Source organism: Ammodytes marinus (assembly GCF_949987685.1).
Source record: "Ammodytes marinus genome assembly, chromosome: 6".
Classification (NCBI taxonomy): Eukaryota; Metazoa; Chordata; class Actinopteri; order Uranoscopiformes; family Ammodytidae; genus Ammodytes; species Ammodytes marinus.
In genome coordinates this window covers 7,562,092-7,584,163 of record NC_137235.1, presented here as the reverse complement: position 1 = coordinate 7,584,163, position 22,072 = coordinate 7,562,092, and the positions used below count along the sequence as shown (strand labels likewise).

Sequence of the window (22,072 nt, the reverse complement as noted above, 5' to 3'; positions counted from 1 at the left end):
TTTAATAATGATTTTAAATCATGATCTCAATAGAAATGTACTTCAACTGTCTTAGATTGACTGCAGCTAACAAGTATATAAGCTGCAAAAGAGTTATAATAATATCTTAGCTGTGGAAGGTTAGCTGTAAATAGCAGGACTACCAGCTCAGTCCCTTTAACACATTCAGTTCTATATCACTTACAGTACAAAAAAGTCAAAGTTAAATCAACACATACTGAATGACATGTTCAAAAAGACGTGTAAGCCAAAGCCTAAACCCATGGAATCCAAATGTGGGAACATAACTTCTCCCAGCTGACGGAGAGACTTGATGACCGAAAGCAAATACTTCACGACACATAGATGAAACATAAATAACTTAAATGGCACTGATAAATGATACATAATGCTATGTTTACTTAACTGTAGCCATTAGTAATGCCTGTCTGTTGCTATATCGAGACCTTTTCCTGGAACTGTAGTAGCGGTAGTGTGCATGATTGAAATGAATCAGGGCAAACTTCAAAAGACGCAGCACAGACTGTTGCATTGCTGTGTGAATGCATGCACATGTGTGTCATCAAGGGACTTGGTGTGAATGACAGATACTACAAATGACAGCATGCAGTGGCTGCAGCGAGGATCATACATGTCTGGTATGTGACACACACATCTTCCCTTATCCGCATGTAGATACTGTTGTGAAGTTTTGGGAATGCAATGCAGAGTAGGTGTTCTTTAAATGTTAGTGTAGATGGCGTCATAACTGTTTGTTTACTATTCTGTGTCTCAACACACTGTGAACATAATAGCATTTGGACAAGATTTATTTTACTAGTTGAGGTTGGGTGATATTAAAGCATGATACACTCATATGTATATGCATTTGTGTGTGACATCCCCTAGACACAAATGATGTAATACTTTAGTTTACAAATTTGTGCTTTAACTGCTATTCACCCTTTTTAACATGTGTTACAGCTCTGGACATGAGCACACTGACAATGCAAATGCATTACTAGACATTTGCTTCAGTCCTATAGCAATTCAGGGTCTCGCTGCACATTGACAAGGAAACTGCTGATAATTAATTGGAGCTATTTGTGGGAATAGTATGCAACCGTATTCTGACATGAATGTGCAAACTGCTTTAGCATTGGGCTCTAGTGAGAGGTGAATGGCTGATATTTTACAGGCTTTTGAGAAGATCAACACCCAGACTTCTATATACGTTTTATTCAAATCTGTCTAATCACCCCAATTGCTGAGTGGAACTTGCCATAAATTGGGTTGTAGGGTTTTGTTTTACCAAAGCAGGGACAATAGCAACCCAAAGGTATTACTGACGGAGTTAGTTACAGAGTGGGTGTCCTTGACACACATACAGTAAAAATGCCTTTGGAACCCTTTCTCTCCAGAAAACCCCAAAATACTGAATAACACTTTTAGGGCATTCCTATAATCTTTGCAAGTGCTCTTCAGCAACAAGTAACTTGTAAGTACTGAAAAAAACCCACATAAATAACTACTTTGTTGCCACCATGTGAGTGTTTCCAAGCACAGTTAATGCAAGTGAGGAGGAAGCACTATTACTTTTGGGACGACATCAAGCCATGAGACGTGGGATACTTCATTCCCTCTCAAGACCTTATCCTCACCCTCATACAGTATGCCCTCGTAAATCTATCTCAGAGAAACACACACACGCACTGGGGTAAATCATGGGTCTGGCGTCGCAGCCAGCCGGCGTCCAAATGATGGTCAGATTATAAACAGGATCATGTTTCCTGGGGACAGATCTGCGGCGACACAGCAGCTGTGGCCATGGTGTAATGTTATGGCTGGACACTTGAAGAAAACCCACCAGGCTCTGCACCTCTGACTATCTGAACAGAATCAGATAGACCTGTTGAAGCTTTTATATACAAAAAGTGCAGCACTTGCTCAAGCCGTGGTATAGATCATTAAGAGATAAAATGTTTCCATCAAAATTAAGTGAGTGCTTCTCCAAATGGTAATCCTAAATGAAATTCATGAGTGGGAATACATGTTGACAGATCAAACACTTGTTATAATTTCTAGTAATAAATAAACTGAAATGTTAATGAACAGCATTACAGTAGGTTGAATTGAACTCTACATTGTATATCTATACTAAAAGAAAACTAAATCTGCAAAATAAAAGGATTAAAGCGAGAGTACACAATTTCCTAAAAGTTGTTTTCAGTTCCTGTCCTAGTTTTGCTGGCCAAAGCATTTGGTGTGTCAAGTTTTTTTTGAGTTATTTTATTTTCTTACTTTGCCGTGGTTTATTCGCCAACTGTAATTTGGGCATTGTTGGGCCACTCTGGAGACTAGTGTGTATATAATTACTGAGTGTAATAGCTGTGGGACTGCAAATGCACAAGTCAGAGCTATAAGCCGCAGAAAGCAGTGATGTCCAACACCACAAGCCCATCAACTCTCATTAGACGGTTCAGTGACCCACTGGGACTCATTGGGTTCCTATCAGTGGAGTAATAGGGTTTGAGCTTTGAATCCTTTTGAAACATAACACACCCAAGTTACTTTGGTAGGAAGCTGATCCTCCTTTCTCGCTTTAAAATTGATTTGAACTCATCACCTGAAACTATTTCTATTAGGCCATGTTCTTCCTCTTGATGAAATGGACACCAGAGGAGTTTTGATATTGTTGACATATATGGGATTTTCCATGAGTAATCTGTCATTGTTGTCCCATTAAAATAAATTATGAAAAATGTGTGTGGGCTACAAAAGAAGAAGTTGAAGCCGTGAAGTCATGAACCACCATCATTGTCCTTAGCCTACGAACAAAATAACAATTAAAATACAAAAAAGATGTCCTGATAACAATAACATGAATAATAATGTAAACATGTCACCAAGATAGTATGATGGAAACAGAAAAGAAAGGAAAGAAAAACACAAACATGTCCCCGAACAGCCCTCACTGAGATGCCATTACTCTTTGGCAGCCTGCCTTTGTATAGACAAAACAAGAGTCTAAAAACAAATATGTCTCCATCGTCTCATGAGAAACATTATAAAAAAAAAATTCAAACATAAAATAAGTAACAATAATTGGATTGCATGAGTTATACACAACTTTTTCCAATGTTGTTCTTAAGGTTCATGGCTACGGCTTATAGTTGATGTTGTTTTCAAGCTCATCAAACCAGCCAGTCTCACCCTGCAGATCAGCAGAATGTCGCTGGTAGAGAAGAGGCACGAACCACTGGAATTTTTTTTGCAGCTGCATAGTTACTGCCCACTGCCTTGTTTTAAAAAGGTCCATGTTTCTCATTTGGGCAACAAGTGCGACGATAGGTTTGATAAGTGAACTATTGAAAAACCAATCTGTTAAGTGTCTCTAGTTTATCGATTTGTAGGAGCAACAAAAGAAAAAAGCTTTATGCCTCCTTGTTTCACCGTCCACAAGCCCCTGAAGTTGCTTCATGTCTGCCATACTAAAACAAGTTGCAAACAGTAAAGTGCTTTTCAGAATAGACAACAAGGTCTTATTCATGAATGAATTCCTTCTTCATAGCTCACTTACAGATCTTCTTCCATTCATACTAGCGGTATTCACTTTACGAATTAAAACAAAATATGTGAATGACTGTATGGATAATTAAATTGAAAATAAATAATATAATTTAAACCACTTGTCTCAACTAATGGGATTAATCATAACTTTCAGAATAAAAAGTGTATTGTTATTTTTATCTTATTTATTTAATTTCAGAATTGAATTAAAATATCCTATTATGTATGTGTGTGCGCATGTGTGAAGACCGCAGGAGAGAGTGAACAGTCGTTGGAGATAAGCCGACTACGGCCTCAGGGGTCTTGACCCTGGAGTGGTCACTCAGACTGAGATATACTCACAGGATGTTAACAGATTAAGCTCCTAAGCAAATCTATTTAAGGACCAATCCAAATAGTAATCAGAAAGACATTTATATGTTATGTTAAGGTGTTGTATTAACAAAGCATAAACAGCTGTTGAAAGCCTAATAGATAACTTTTTTTCAGAAATATTATTGGACACTCAAGGTGCAATATTCTGTTTAAGTTAAAGGTGCCCTATGTTACTTTCTGTCTACAAACATATTTTAATCTGATGTGTGGTTCCAGGTGCCTCTAAATAATTTTGTTTTGACTTATGATGATAAAATTCATTCAAAACAAAGAATTACGTGTTGAGAGTATCTGTTTTGTAAACTCAATTAACCTTCATTAACCCAATATGTATTATCTGCAGTGATGCTCTGGAGTAAACATTAGTTCTTCAATTTCATTCTCATCAAAACTCAACAGTCAAATCCTATAACTAATCTCACTATAGGAATTAGCGGGAACACATCCATGTTTAACAAGGCAACAGCATGATTTCCCTGGAGATCAAACATAAATCTCAGTTCAGACACAGGCAGCCTGAAACCCAACTGACAGGAAGGGTCACCCGTCCAAAAAAGGCAGAATTTAGAATTGCTTCATTCCTTCATTTCTGAATGGGAGCCAAGTTATTTTAGTGGTGCATTTTTGTGGTCAAAATGTGGAGAGTTCAAGGTTGTGGTTAAGGGAAAAGGGAATGGCCTGGGAATCAAAATACAAGTCTGGCTTATCCGTTGTGCTTCATAGACTCTGTATTTTAGAGCTATATTCATGTTAGACATCAGCCACACATTCAAACAGTATATAATTAAATGCTGTAGTACAATACAGGATAAGGACAAAAGTAATATCATGGATTTACCAGTTCAAATTTTCAACAGTAAACAAAAGTAAATAACATTCACATGCTAAGGCTTCTTCATTGTATAATTGAAATCATCAAACACTGACACTCATGATGCAAACAGCAAATAATGCTTCAAGTTCCAACAAGCAAGATAAACTCCAATTTCCGTAAACCTGAAAAGACAACTTGTGATTTTTTTGTCTCCAATTCCCAAACCTTCTTTCTGGAGTTTACAAAATAATATTGCCTTGATAGACAACCAACCACCAATTATAGCATAGCTTTATAGTACAGAGGAACTATCCATGTTGATGATGCACTAATAAGTAACGAGACCATATGTTTTTAAGGCCGTAGTTAATTATATTAGGGCTAGGTTTGGTACTGGATACTAGCTAGGCACTTCCAATCGATTTGAGAATGTGACATTCAGCTCATATCCACATTAAGGTTTGCTGGAGGACAATGCACAACACAGAGGCATGTGTCAAAATCCTTCTCACTTTAATGACTGATCTTAGCTACAGTGTTGAAATCCTATAATGCACACATCCCAATGATTAGCCTATTATTAAGTTAGCTTTTTCCTGGGCTGCTGGTGTTTAGGCATACTGCTATGGTTGCATACGTTTTTTTAAGTATCTTTGTGGCATTTGTATTTAGAACAGCCAAAATCCTTCAGCACTAAACAGGCTAGGCTACACCCTCCAGCCAGACAAAAAATTACTGACAATTCAACCAAACCATGGCTTGAATCAAAATAAACACTATACATTTAGGGGCTTCAAATAATTACGAAAACAGTTTAAAAACATCTTCTCCGATAGCTAACTGCAAAACTGATGGTTCCACTCATATGCATTTTCATGCATAGAAATGTTTTAAACATCTCTTTCACACAAATACAAAGCTGCTTGTTGTTGTGTGCAGGCCATTTTTTATAAGAAATATTTGATCAGCACCATGTCACTGTTCTACCAGCACATTACTGCCACTAGTTGAACAACAACCACTTCTAACAAAGTCTCTGTTATCAGGCTTGTTTGTTCAACCTTGCCACTCATTAGCAGACCCCCCTTCTGGCTGTATGAATGGATAAGGGAGGTCAAAACACCGACCCTGCTTGCCCACTCACTGCCAATACTGAAAACAACAGAGGCCCGTGTGTTCTGCAGATTGCATCACAACCCCACTAACGAGCAGAGCCATTGGCCTGAGAGCACTAATGCAATTATGTAACACAAGCCCCGGGACTGTGAGCCGCGTAGATGGGGGAAGAAGAATGAATTGGATGTGACAATTTGTGGGTTTATTATCTCACCATTACTACACAGATCTATAGATGCACTCACTGCATATACTGATGTTCACAGAGAGGCAGCCAAGATAAAGAAAAATGGAAAATAAATAAATAAAAAATCTAGAATAAACATAATTTTCACAATGTTGACATTCATGTATTATAAATCCTTTTTTAAAATTGGTTTTATGTAATATTCTAATTTTGGATTCCATGAGCTTTAAACCCTAATTGTCAAAATTAAATCAAAAGAAAGGCCTTACATATTTAACTTTGTGTAATGAATGTAAAATATATAAATGTGTCCCTTTTTGAATGGACTTTTCCATGACATGACATTACATTATTTTTTTTTTTTAATGCACCGGTACATCCCTAGTGAAATCAGAAAGAATCCGATATTAGCATGTAGTGTTATGTAAACTGTCTGGCTAAAGCTGTCTGGTTACACAGCATCACCAGTAAACAACACCTCTAGATCTGCCACTGTTTTATCTTCTCTTCTCAACGGTGCACTGAATACACTACATGCAGAGCTCTGACTGTAATACTGGCAACTGATTCCAAGACTACAGACCCCTAGGCTACAAACATAGAAAAACACAACAAGCTAATATGAGTTACAATGAAATGATAGGATGAGCAAATGGAGGGACCATGTTACATGATGCTCAACGCCACAGCAGTTTCAAAGCTGAAGCCTGAGCTTTTCCTGACTTGACATTTTGACTTAGTTTTATGGGTGGGCCCCAGTAAGGGGTTCAGCTTTTTCAAATGGTTGAGTGAAGGCGGAACAACTGTCGGACACCTCAGAATCTCAAACACTTTCAGTTTAAAATGTGATGTCTGAACTAAGATGCTGTCAGCTGAAGACGAACAAAACTAGTACATGCTACACTTCCATATGCCTGTGCAAAATAGTGAACAAGGGCTCATCAAAGCAACAAATGCTACAGGGATGTTCAGTTTTATGAGCACTTCCCCCTATTAAAAGCAGAAATATAATGGCAAGCAAATGCCACAATTACACCCTAATGCATGTGAGCACAGATGATCTAAGATGAATAGAAGCATTATGAAACTTTGCGGAAAATGACATTCCAATAAACATTTGTTAAGACTATATGCTATTCATTTTCCAAATCTAATGACGCAAGGGGTACACTAGAGCAAAACAGCTATCAGCTGTGGCTAAGATTACATCCCCCATACATAGTCTGGATTCCCCAGGTACCAGTGTTAAGTGTCCAGCTATAAGATAAGAGGCAGGGTTGCTATATATACTGCCATTAGACAGGACACTTTACCCTCTAAGGTGGTCCAGATCATTGGGGGAATATATCTGTAGAATATTTGTGTCCTCTTAGTGTTAGGGATGAATTTATATTATCATTTTACATTTTTAATTGCCAAAATTCACCACGTTGTTTAAATAAAACTTAAAAATCCCCCGTAAATACACAATAGGAAGACAGAGACAGAGAGGTGACCACTGACCTGTTTTAGTTATCATAGGTAGGTTAACGAGGAAGAAATATCGCCTCTTTTGCTGTACATAACACTAACTATTGTAAACCTTTTTTGACATGTGTGCTCAGCTGTAGATCTAAAACACTTCCAGACTATCCTGAACAGCCCTATTGATTTTGGCTGCTGTAATAATAGTATTTCCATGTTACTGAAAAAGTAGGATGATGTTAATCGTCAAGAACAACTAATGAGTATGAGGTATGATCTTACATCTCTTTAAAATGTGTATAAACACCAAGCATATGTATATTTTTAAATTAAAGAAATATTGGTTTTTGCATGCGAGACAGAGAAATAAATCTGTCTGTTTACTGAGAGTATCACACATACACATGAGACTGTAATTCAAGAGCCTTTTGTTTCCTCTTCTGTTCTGTAAAGGCAACTTTTTGAAAGTCATACATTGTACATAATCTTTTAAACAAATAGCCAATATCTGGAAGGAATGAGGAAGAGGAGGGTAAAACAAAAAATGTGGCAAGTAAACAAGAGAATTATGGTTTTCAAGATACCGAAAGTGATACAATAGTATTTTTGTATAGTCCTGATCATCTCCTTGATTTGGAGAACAAGTACCTCAAAACATTCTGTTCTTTATACTAGACATATCTAAATTAATGATCTTTGTTCAGAGTGGAATTATTTTGGTCCTTCTCGGATACGGTCAAGAAATTAAGCCAGTTCAACATAATGTGGCCTGTGTCTACTCGAAAAGTTGTAAAGCAGCACTGTAGACTCCTGTAAACAACTAGCCCTACAGTTCTAGTGGCACAGTAATGTCACACTTATCATGGAGAAATGGGCTGGCGTGTGATGTTTACAGGGACCAGACCAAGTGGCTCTCTGTATGTCAAGTATGGACGAAAGGAAACCAAGCAAGCCGGTGCTACGGCCGAGGCTGGGAACCACCCCTTACCTTGTACCCAAGGGGTCAAGTTGACATTCCACAACACCTCTGAGACTGGCCTAATGGAGGGATTGGTGCAGGGCTTTTGTTGAGTGGGAAATAAGAGACAATGAAAGAGTGTGTAACAGGAGATGGAAGTATGTAAAAGGGAGGGAGAGAGGGAAATAAGAATCTTGGGCAAAATGATGGGAAAGCAACAGGTACAGGGAAAGAGAACAGAAAGTTTGGGGGAATTCAATAAAAACTTTACTGCAAATTAGGTTTTTCAAAATAACATTTTTACTTTCTCCTTTCAATTAAAAAATCTTCGACATAACATTTATTTTTACTCAAGCCTTTATTAATTTTCTGGAATCTATGTATGCAACTTAAATCCATTAAACTTTAATTCAAATTATTTTCCGATGCTATTTCTGAGGTAACTGCGGGGGCAGCCACAGTTTTATTTCCCCTCCATTTCCCAAGTCCACTGTCACAAAAGACCAAAATTCTACTCGGTCTATAATTGCGGGTTTTGGCAGAACAGATAAATGCAATTCCCCTTGGATGTTATGGTTGTAAAATCTATTCAGATTTCTTCTAATTTGCATTCCATTTAAAGCATCAATGTGTTTACAGAAAGTAAATATGGAAACATCACAGATGAGCGGACAGCACTACATTTGTGTGTAACATGAAACATGACATTAAAGACCATTTTAAAAATGTAAATGTATGTTAGTAATACATAAAAGTGTTGAAATGTAACACAAATATATCAAAAGCTCGAATTCCAAAAATTAAGATGTTGCATATTTTTTGTGGGGTGAAAATGAACGAGTAAGGATGGAGGAATACAAGACGATATTGCAAATCATCACAAAATACACTGATGATCGTGTTTTTCCATTATTTGCTTAATAGTGAATCTGGATAGTCCTGAATATTTTCAAAAGTGACTTGAAAAAGTTTTCCCGCTTGCTAACATTCTGTCCTAAATTTGATTTTTCCTGATTTATTTTGAATTGCCACAGGGGAGGAGCTGCATCATTCCAGTCATTCCTAAATCTTAAACCTCTCTCCGTCACTGAAATTCGGTTTGACGAAAACATTTTTTTAACACTGTTTGATTGTTTTTTACTAACGAGTGAGTTCCCTATCAAAAACAATGTGTGGCTTATCTGTGTTGCAATACTTAATAAAAAATAAAAACATTTCAGATCATTATCATTATCCAGATAATATCGTGAAACGCAATTATTTTGGCCAACATAATTATGACAAGACATGTCCATATTATCCCATGTTTACATATGAAACACTACATTTTTACATTATTAAAATGCCACAGTGCAACAGTCCATTGAACAGAGAAAATGTAACTCTTACCGTCATAAAACCAAAAAGATGGGAGACTCGCTAAGAACAGTCAGGTAGAGGTGAGCTGTGAGGCCAAGTGCCTTTTCCGTCCTCTTTCTCTTATATTTGGATTTGTCTTTTCTTCCTCTTCCCTCTGCTTAGGATACGACGGTGCTCCTGGTTAAGCGTTATTCCCAGATCTTACCTCGTTAAATGCCTGGGAAGCACAGAGACAACAGAACGGGGAGAAAGTTAGAGTCAAAGAGAGGGAGTGACAGTGGACGAGAGTTCCCTGTTTGGGTGAAGCAGTGATCAGATACAGCTATTTTCAGACTCAGGCATGCTCGTCTATGAGACTGGAAAGTTACCCCCCAGTGTAGATGGGTGTGGGCTAAGTGACAGGGCCGACTATCTCTATTCTACCGCACACATACATGCATACCACACAATATGAACACTTGATGGACACACAGGCAGACTGCACTGTGCCTACACACAGTCACATACATTACAAAAACAACAACAAGCACACACTTTCATTGTATGCTGCAAAATGCATCAGGTAGGTAGCATCTCTGACGACTAGAGGAATGCATGTTTAAATGAGTAGGGTTAGGATGTCAGTGGGAGTGAGACGAGTGACAGAGAGCCGCCTGGGCTTTAATGTCACATAGGGGCCAATGTCGCCAGTGTGGGGCCATGTAAAGTAGACTTCCCTTCACCACATAGAAACAGACAGGAGTGTCAAATTGTTCTCACATGTGGTTTTCCTTCACTCACTGTCTCTGACACATTGATTGCCTGGGGTCGTTCAGAGAGAGAAGACACGGAGAAGAACACACGGACACGGCAACTCTCTCTCTCTCCTTTTATCACAAATAAACCATGTGCAGTCAGTGTCATATCAGGCTGTAAATATATACAGACTAATTATGTGTCCACTCACTTGTGTCATTAATAATCTTACTGCTGTGTAATCCATATGGGAAAGTATTTTTGGAAATGACCACACACATACACACACGGGCTGAATATACACAGCAGAGAGGTCAGCCAGAAGCACCTCTAGACCCCAGACTCCCTGCTATTCCCAGAACGGTGACGTAACGACTGCTATTAGCATCTCGTTTTTAGAGCCTGGATACCTAAAACCAACTAGGCAGCTACTGTGCAATATGCTATTTGGAAGACTTCCACCTCCTCCCTTCACACCCGTACACCACTATAAACAAAACGGGCACAAAAAAATCATCAACTAAATAAATGACTGAGTTGTAAAGCTCAGGAAGAGTTCAGCAGTCACTTCAAGGAAATCCATCGACTTGTGATAGTGCAGCTCTATTAGTGGAAGTGATAAAGCTGTTTGGTGAGTTACTTTACCCTGCACAAACACATAGCCAAACAGCTGGAATTCTAATTATAACATCACCAAAATATATACCGGCGCAAACCCATAATGTTGGGCAGCTGGGCGCAGTTTGCTCTTGTTTAGCGTTTATGTGAGTAAGCCCGCCGTCAAGGGGTAAACACTATAAAGTTTTCCCGGGCCCAGGATGGGGTGGCTGGCACAGCGAGATACTTGGAGAAAAAAAACAAAACAAACTTCTCTTACGCAAATAAAAGGAAAAGACGCAGACGTTGCTTTGCTTACTATTACTAAAGAAAAACTAACTCAACAAGGACATTCTCATCCAACTTCTGTGCTGGAGCAGGTAATGCAACATAATGAGTATTTTATCCACGCGGAGCTGCAAGAGAAGGGGTCGCGGATCCACGTCATTAACTTGATGTGCTGTGGTATTAATAGTTTAATCTAATGATTGTGGTATTAATATCACTATGAAGAAAATCTTGTCCCGGGCACGATGAAGACACGCAGCAGGCAGTAACGGGTCTCTTCCCAGGTGGGACGGTTTCAGGCAGCACCGTGCACTTTTAAGCTTTACCGTGGTGCCAAGACGATCAGCTAGGATTTGATGGTGATGATTGTTCTATAATCTGCTTCACATCCACACAGGTCGGCCGACACAGATCACAGGTGTATACGGTGACATTGTGTTTAATAAAGCAGCCCTTATTAAATAAACCTAAGCTCCACCATATGTTTTTTTCTTTTGTTTTGGAAATCCTATATAAGTACACACCCCACCTCCTGTAGATTTCCGCCATAATATGATACAATATCAACTCAATATCATTTTAAGCTGTGTTGAAGAGGATTTGGGCGACTTTAGTACACAACTTTCAGACGTGGCCATTGCTCCACTAAAACAGCCTGTTACAATTAGCGCAACCTTGTGTCAACTCTTTTGGTGATGGCTTGATTGTAACAGACATTCATTCATATCTTCATGTTATAGCTTTAAGCATAACAATCGACAAAAGGTAAAACGCTGTACTCAAAAACAAGCTGTCAACATGTTGGAAACCTTTAAATAAAAAATGGATGGACTCAGTTATCCTGGATCAACATGTGATGCGTTTGCTGTCATCCGCTTCCAATGATAAAGTGGTAATGTTAAAATCCCATCTACATTGGCACAGATGGCTGCAACAATGATACGTGGCATTCATGTAGGTATGTCCCCCAAACAGCACTGCCTCAGACCTTGGGGTTTCCACAGCCCACTAGAAGTGATTGTTGTGTCAGCAGACGTGATTAAACAGCAGCTGGCCCCCACAAATTACTGGTCACGTGCCAAGGATCACCAAGGTATGGCGAAAAGCTGACAACTGACAGGTGCTAATGATGTAACCTCTGGGCCTGAATCAGGGGAGTATCAAGAGACCAATAGAATACTGAGGGGCAAAATCCTACATGAGTTGAGTTCTTTGGAATTGTTATCCGTTTATTTCACAAATGATCCTGTATCGTAAGTAAGGCTTTATAAAAGCTGATGTCCACCACGATCTCCATCAATACCCCAACATACATCACCGAATATTTCTGTCGTTTGATGGATGTGACTTACAGTTCTGGATCACATCACTAATGCAATAAAACTAAAATGTCACTTTGATGAGCATGTCCCATCGAGTTCTGAATGAGAAGGAATGATTGACAAAAACAATTTCAACCAACATGACAGAGCAGCAGCTTAGGAATGTTCTAATTAAAGTACCAGAGCAAACTATTTTTATAGCGACTGACACACACTCACACACAGACACTTTGACCTATGAGCCACACCGGACTACAGTGGCCGCGTCGACATGGTCTCACCCGTACAGTTTCAACACCTAATTCATTATCAGCTTCTGCAAGGCCCTGCCATTCCCAGTTAAGTAAGTGGTGGGTTATAAAAAGCAGAAGAGTTGTGCATGTACACATTGGTAAGTGTCACTTACTGGAAAATACTTAAACCCGGGACCAGATCAAAAAGGGGAAAAAAAAATATTGTTCAACACAGGGGGTGCCAATGTGTTGTTGCTTTGGAAGGACAAAGGGAATATGAGCTATAGGAGATGAGCGTGTTTTGTGTTTAGTAAAATCCATGATGAGCTGGATATTACAGTAACAAAAATTGAGGAGCTGCATGTGCATTTGTTTTTGAAGGTGCTGCATTCTGCATGTTTCTCCTTTCACCGTGATATGCAAGCACCAGGCAGCAAGCACTTTGCAAAAGGCCATTGGTATTCTGGTAACTGTATCTTTTTCTGTGCGGTTTGGCATTTTGTCCACATGCAAACGTCACAACCGGACATTAAAACCAGTGTATTTTGAAATTTCCTGCCAAAGTAGAGATTTAGGAAAACTCAGTATTTCAAATTCTGACAACCTACCAGTGAGTAGTATTCCAGTCTTCCAGCACTTGATCTGCCTTAGCAGGACAGACTACTTCATTCCTCTGTGATGTGTTGCTAAACAGTTTATAGCAAGTGTCTATCCTTGTCTACATGGAGACTTTTTTAATTTGTCCATTTGCTGCATACACTTGTGACTGTTCCGAGGGTCACTGGAATAGATTAATAAAAATTCAAAGGATTCAAACAGAGTTTACATTTCAGAATAAAAATAAAAAAGGATCCTGATTCCTGGCTAGGAAGGATGGGTCAAAGTAAAGACACAGCAGCAAATGATTTGAGTCACATTAACATATGGGATTAAATGTGCATTTCTGAGTTGCACTGCACTGCATAATTTGAATATACTTCAATTAAATAAAAACCAAAGTGCACTTTATTTTTGAAAATATCCTCTCTTGAGTATCTTTTTCTTATTCTGATACATGGATTTCTCCACATATCCAGTATGCCAATGTGTCCACAAGTTCACACATTTGTTGCAGCCCATTGCGTTTTTGTCACATTGTGTTATTGCAATTATGAAGTTAGCAAAAAGCAATACAATTATTATAGTTGTTCAATTCTATTCTTATTAGGGCTGAACGATTTTTCAAATTTCAAAATGAAATCGTGATTCAAAACTATTGCAAATGCAATAAGCAAAGTGTGCACATTTGGATACAGTATGCTGTGCATCTGACTAATCATTTCAACTGTGGTAAACTGGTAAAATGTGGTCTTCCTTGTGTGACAGCCAGAAGTGGCATGAGGATACAGACTGTGTGTGTTTGTGTTTATATACGCCGCCAACACTTAACGTGTCAAACAGAAGTTTGAATAAACGATTGACCCAACATTTATGTTCCTGACAATTTAGTCTCGAAAAAAAAATCACACTGGAGATTTTTTTTTTTTTTTTTTTTTCTAAGATTATTTTTTGCCATTGTTGCTTTATTAGACAGGTTGGAGAGGCAGAGATGAAATTGGGCACAGAGGGGAATGACATGCAGAAAACGACCACGGGCCAGATTCGAACCCGTGGTCTGCTGCTTCTGAAACTACACTACCAGCCTTGGTAAAGCCCACTGAGGCAAATTGCTATTTGTGATATTGGGCTATATAAATACATTTGATTTGATTTGATTTGATTTGATACAGATGTGCACCAAAAGAATGTATTGGCCTGCCATGAAGTAGTCGACACAAGGCAAAACCACAGACCTATCAGCACTTGAAGAAGCTCCATAGGGAGCTATACGAGTGGTGTACTGCCAAAAAGTCAGGTGGAAGTAGTGACACTCTCACACAGTCCAGTAAACAAAACGACTTTGCAGTGTTTAATCCTGCTACTACTCCATATGAAAATGGGCTCACCAAGGCAACAAGAGGTAAAAGAATGCCTTAATGCATTACCTTTGCCATCACCAAAGATCACGTGCAATATCTGTCAGAAAAGATTTGCTTTCTACAGTGTGATGTTATAAGCTACTTTCACAGTAAACAAAAATAAACATAAAATGTCCTCATCATCACACAGCTCAGTCACTGAGAAAGCTCAGGGAGCAAGCATGTCCTGCAGCCGGCTAAGATTATCAGAGAGACTTAGAATTAGGCAAGCTTTTCACACACCACTTGAGCCATGACATCAGCCTCTCAAGAAGGGCAGAGAATGGAAGATGAAGGGGGGAAATGCAAAACGAGAAGATAGTTGGCACCTGACCATAGCAAGGACATTAACCAACAAATGAAAATTAAAGGTAGTGTGTCTGTGTGTGAGTGTGAGTGTGAGAGAGAGAGAGATAAAGAACGAGGGAAACATTAACCCTGTTACATTCTGTACTTTGAGGAGAAAATATATCACATTCTCCTTTTCCCTGATGGCCTGGCTTGACTTCTTCCTCTCACTTTCTCTACGTCGCTCACTCAAACATGCATGTACACACACACACATGGTCTCTAAGTAACTCTAAACTGACAGGTGCCTCTGAGTTAACAGAGACATACTTCCTGGTTCACTGGCCGTCAATCAAGTCAAAATGCCATGATCGCCCATTAAGTGTGTATATTTAAGCCTCTGTGAGAGGCTGTTTATTAGTGTAGAAGCACCTCGGGACCGATAGCAGCCAACTGTTGCTCGTCATATTAAATCCTGCTGTGTTGCTTCCGCTCCCCCAGACACAAGTATGCAGTCAATAGAAATACACAGAATACTGCATCAAAGATATCATCCATTAAAGTCTTCACACTAACACACACACACACACACACACACACACACAGGCCAGGTAGGCCACACTGGGAGTGGTATGAGGTTCCCGGAGAGATAATGTTACACTTTGTGCATCCCGGACACCTCCCCTCTCTCCCTGTTCACCCAGTATTCAAATGGCGCTTACAGATACAATCCATCGCTGCTTTCCGCATTACATCATCCCTTTATTCCCGTTAGAAGGTAGCACAAAAAAAAAACATTAGGTCACTATTCCTTAATGGTTTCTGTCAGATGTATGATATGACATAAGCTACACATAGATTAGTCTCAAGATATGATATAAAATGCACTGCTACAGAAGCAGTCAGAGCCCCAGGGTTTTAATCCAAGCCCTCTCAAAAACAGACTGGCTCTAATTTCAACCTTCAGTTGCAGGTGAATGGAACAAACACCCTGGTATCAATAATATGGGAATTATACACCAATATTGACTTCACAGTGCCCTGTGAGCATTCACTGGCCTTCATAATACCTACATCATTCATATTCATTAGTGTAGCAAATGTTTTAGTGGGTAAGCATTGGTATTATAAAATGAGTAACTCCACAAGGCAAAATAAAATAAAAACGAGTAATTTAATCTCATTTAGCAAGATAAACGTGCATGGTCTACACTACATAAAGCATACTTGTTAGGCCTATATGTTCTTTTTAGTTGTACACAAAATACTGAGTGCAACTGAGCAGCTAACAATAGAGATTATCCTAAGCATTTGGGATGTAGGTTAAACATGGGCATCTCAGTTCACCCACCAAGCAGACTGTCTGTTGTTGTACGTCTCTCCTGGGTTATTAGGTTAGTAGCCATACTGTTTAACAATATTAGTTTCCCACTGCTTAAAAGCGTGTGGTTTGAGTCATCATCCCAGCCCTTACCGCATCTTCCTCTAAACCACTGGAAACAGCCATCCGGTGCAAATCTCTTTGATAGCTACCTTACCGCATCCCGGATGAGCTGAGTCTGACACATTTTTCCTGGTCATGCATAAACTAAGGGGTCTTTGTTTTGCTTTTAACACACTTAGAAAATACAAAAAATCTCCTGTTTACTGCCTCTAACAGCACACATTTCAGCTGTGAGTCAGCTCCCTCGGCAGCTGCTAAACACGGCATGGAGGGAAACAAAAAAAAACTACTAACAACATTTCTGGAGTGTAGTGGCTACTGTGTGTACCTACCTTGAAAAGACTGCCTCTGTCGACTAATTCCACAAAATATCGTCAGGTAAATAATAGCCTGTTCCATGTCCTCACTCGAACACGCGCAGAATTATACACACACACGGCGAGCTTACAGCGGCTCCTCGGAAGCTAGTGCGGTGTCCGTGTGATGAAAACGTGCACCTGTTTTTCGACGCGCCTGGATGTTGCCTGTGTCGGTCAGCTAACTGAAAAGGCAAGTCCCTCTCCCAGGAGTCACCGGGGCTCGGGTAGCAATGCGGCGAAGCTGTCCTGCCCCCTTTCCCCTCGACACAAACCTCCAAGGAAGAGCCAGTCGGCTCATTAAGTTACCGACTACAAGCGCCAGTCGCACCACGGCCCCAGCAACACCAAGCCACCGGCGTCCGCCCTGAAATAGACTGAACCTGCCTCCTGTTTCGGTTTTTTAATTTTATTGAATGATGATGCTTTGGGTTGGTGCGCAAAATGGCCTCTGTTATTTTCATTCAGCAACAGTCTACCGCGAGCTTCTCATTGGGTCTTCGTGTAGCCATGGCAACCCCCGCGGTTCAATCAGTATCCATCAACTCACACACTGACTGCTCACTGCATCAGTAAAGTACAACGTTACCTCTACTATCTATGCTTTACCTTCCTATATCAATGTGCAGCAGCAAAACGAACAAGAGACGGAACCACTGGAAGTTTATGGAGGATACTGGATGTGTGTTAATGGTTAGAAGACCATGGTGATAATAATAATACAGTCAGGCTTAGTGAGCTAGGAATAAGCTGCAGCTGTGCCAATATTTGCATCCATGTGTTTCCTTGGCAGGATGTCATGTTGTCATCAAGCTGTTTCGAGGGAATTGCTGATCTATTAATGGCAAGTGAGTTTCTGGCTGGACCTCCTTATAGAATTAGGCTACTGGGCAATTTGAGATAGGCCTAGCCTAGGTGTGTTTTGAAGATATGGGTTACCAGTTCTATGGCTTGGAATTGGGAAAAAATAAACCTCGCCTAGCCTACATGTGCGTTATATGGGCCAAATGGTTCATAATCTTCATAACAGTAACAGCTAAACTTTAGAAGCGCAGGCTATTTCTGAATAGAGATTATCTGGAGGTAACAAGGTTAGCCTACATAATAAAGGATAGGCTATGGGTAAACAAGGCTACTATTAGACTAGGCTACTGTCAGATAGGCCTATGCCTAATAGACTAGCCTAGGCCTATAGCCTAAACTTAAATGTTCTTGTAGAATTAACTTTTAGGCTTTCCTTGGCATGTTTCGACTGCTAAACTTCCTGCAGTCTTTCTCAGAATCAAGCGTAGGCTTGTCTGATTTGATGAAGATAGGCCTATAGGCTGCCCCCATGTAGATTTTTCAGACAAAATGTGAGATAAGTGACTTATTCTTATTTGTCCCTGTTGTGAAATCAGGTCAGGACTACAAATTCTAGTAGCCAGTGGTGTGAGGGATTTTGGATAAATGAGTTTCTGCTGTTGGCTTCTACCAATCATTAATCCATGGTGCATAACTCTGATAGGTGTGTGGCACTGAAATACTATGGTTGTAACACACATTATAAATTAAAACAGCCATTTTCGCTGTAAGGTCTTAATTCTGCCGTATAGGCGTAGGCCTACTCCAGAAATTGAATGATGGCATTGTCAATTTTAGAGTTGCCCTGCCAAAAAATGTTATTTGTTTTTCATCTGTCTATTAAGGAAAGCAACTGAACCATGTCCTGATTTTTGATGGCTTAACGGGGAACTCTCCCCCCTCTGTGTCTGTCTCCCTCTTTCTCTCTCTCACACACACACACACACACACACACACCAAGTTGTTCAATTATTTACATACTACATGTTAGTCCTGGCTAGGTAGCCTATCCTGTGACCATGGCAGAAAACATACACATTTATCACACTGCTTTGCTTTTGAATGAAATCAAAATAAAATAACATGAGTATTCTGGGACCTGGTGTACTCAAGGAAGCAGATAAATAGATCTATCTTTGTCACTATTACAAATGCAAAGGGTCAGTGGAGTGCAACATCAGATACATAGATCTGCAGACCTGGATTGAGAAAGCTAAAGCAAAAGCCCCATTGCTCATCAATTCTTAAATAGGCCTACCTTACAATTTTAGCAATGTTTGGCAGCCTTTCATTACATATCTGCTTGACCAGCTCTAAGGATGTACACATTTATTTTTTAATTTTATTTTTTTCACTTGTATTTTGCTATGGATCCCAATAACTCCAAACTGTGCACACACACTTTTTCTTTTTTCTTTTTTGTTGTCATTGTTTGTTTTATTGTTATTATAATAATCATTGATTATTGATTTATTTTTGTCTGTTTGTCTTTGGGGATAAAAAAAAAATTGTTACATTTGTAAAATGATGTTTTGCAATATTGTGAAAAATCAATAAACAAAGTGGTAAAAAAAAAAGGCCTACCTTAGAGAGCTTTTAGAGATTTGCAATCATATACAAAGCAATGACCCTTACATCTTACAAATACAATCCCTTTTATAATAGCGTCAAATCTTTGTGTTCCCCTATTCAGCTCTATTACCAAGCTCAAATCTCTAGCATACTATAAACAGCAGCATAACTTGCACTGCTTTATGTAAATTTGATTTACATAAAGCAGCTTGATTACCGGGTTACTCTAATTATATTTCTAATTTATTGATTGATTTAGTGGTGAATATAACTGACCATGTTTTGCTGTTTAAGGCTGAAGATGATGAAACCTCTTACTGTGCTTAACATGTCATAAATAGATTCATTCATTTAATTTATGTTACAACAAATATCAACTTGAAAGATGGAAACTTTTTAAACAGCTAACACATGCATTTCTTCAGTCAATATTAGAGGTGGTCAAATTTAGACCGTTGACCTTTCTGAAGTGTCAACAAGACCACATCTATGAATGTGTGAGTGAGTGAGTGTGTGTGTGCGTGTGTGCGTCTCTGTGTGTATGTGTGTACATGTCTGTGTGGGTGTGTGCACGTACGCACGTGTTTGGTCTTTTATCACCATGCTCTTTTGTGCAGTATAGAGCCCTTAATGAATGTTACTGTTGTCAAGTGGTGCCTTTTTATAGACGGCATGTTATCCACAGACATGCTCTTAGCAATCCATTCTGACAGGGCATGGGGGGATGATGAGGATACATTGTGTCTGGTATGCAGTGGTCCATTGGTGATACAGGTGCAGACATACCAAGGGGTGGAGCCCAAGAAGTGACAACACATTGTAGACTATTGGTTTGCCTATGAGGTTGTCTGTCTGACAGAACAAAATACGGTTCTACTTCAATCAATGAAAAAGAAGTTGCTGGCATAATCCACTGTTGGTTTACCACAAACACATCATAATATTTTACACTTCAAGTCTATTTTCTTCCATTTTAAGCACACAACTACAGCTATTCGTACTGGGTTGCTATCACCAACATGCTAACATGCTCATTACAATACTAACATGCTTATGATTAGTGGGAAACATGTTTGCTATAGACTACTTCAAGTTTGCATGTGTGATTATGCTAACATTTGCCAATTATCACTACACATAAAGCGCAACGCGTGGCCAGTTGAATGTCATCTACTGCACAGGTATAGTCATAAACCAATCAATTAGAATTTGACCTGGAATTATATTTTGCTAAAATTAATCTTTTAGGGGGGACATAAATTACTTTTCTAAACCAAATGGCAATCTGTCCAGTGTTTGAGATTTAAATTTTTAAAACTATAGTAAAACTCAGTAGATCACCAAGGTCAGTAGGCTCCATTATAAACCCAGATCTAGATCTACATTGTCATCCAAGGAGCCATCATGGCCCTTCCTGACAATGTCACTACATTTATAGTCCTTGGAATTCCTTACCATCCCCCTCTGAGAGCCGAGAATGGGCTCTAAACAGAGGTGGTGGAGGTGCCACCAGCACTGAACCACATTCATCTAGCGAAAGCCCTGTGTTGACGTGAGTTGACAATCCCAAAGCCGGCTTTGAATACAAGATGTAGTGAATCTGACTACGTTCCAGAAACACTACATTAATATCCACACAAAGTATCTGGATTCAAACTAGACCTTCATCCACATCCAAATGTGTAATAATGCTTCCCATAATAGTATTTCCCTTTTAGGACAGCAACATGAACCTTATATTAGAGGGAGTGACATCATCAACTGTTTGTCATGTTTTTATGGCCTGCAGCTACATATCCTCCACATCATGTCTGCAATCATCTAATGGCCAAGTGGCCTAACATACCCTACCAGCACAGCCACATCTCTTAGAATAGCCCACAGTGAAGGAGAGCAGACTGGCAGATAGATCTTGTGAGAAAATAACTATTTTATCTTAGCAGTGGCACTGTCTCACCTCTTTCCACTGTTGCTTTCCAAAGAGATCCGCATTTGGAACTGCTGATACTGAGGTGCACTCGTCTGGCCAATGTTAAAGTAGCACGGTGGTGCTGAATGAGTGGATGGCATATGAGTGCATAAGGACATTGTCTGCAAATGACCTCATGCCACTTTGATTTACATTCCAGACTTGCTTTGATGTCTAAGAGCTGACCAGGTGAAATGTCTCAGTAAATCTGTGAGAGACGAGTGGGCTGTGGCTGAAGAAAGTGCAAGTCAGTTGAACCTTTGCCCTTTTTGTTTATTGCTGTGGGCTTGTATTTTTGTGTTAAAAATACCAATGTGTTTGTATTATAACTTTTCACTCTAATGTATTACTATTATGGTCCGATGTCCATTATACTTATAATTGATTGGCTGCAACAGTTTTAACAGGGTTAATCCTCACTGGCAATGATTGAGTGAAGGGAGCAAAATGAAGAATTCTGTCAACCAACCGTCATCACTAACCCAACACCTCACCATGGCCTCTGCCTTCCTACTGTGTCATATCAATCAAAATGACTCACCATTGCCAAGTGAAAATTCCAGTGCCACTCAAGGCTCTTCATTGTGTCTATACAAGCTGACACTG

General features: G+C 39.4%; 1 protein-coding gene across 1 annotated transcript in view; it reads right to left on the bottom strand.

The window, feature by feature from the left end:
- Positions 1-17,163, bottom strand: part of sorbs2a (sorbin and SH3 domain containing 2a) — a 50,022-nt gene extending 32,859 nt beyond the window's left edge. The window contains exons 1-2 of the mRNA XM_080029365.1: positions 17,059-17,163; positions 9,853-10,039 (exon numbers count right to left, since the gene is read on the bottom strand). The gene's annotated coding sequence lies outside the window, so the exon portion shown is untranslated. The remainder of the gene's footprint in view (positions 1-9,852; positions 10,040-17,058) is intronic.
- Between the last annotated feature and the right edge of the window lie 4,909 nt (positions 17,164-22,072).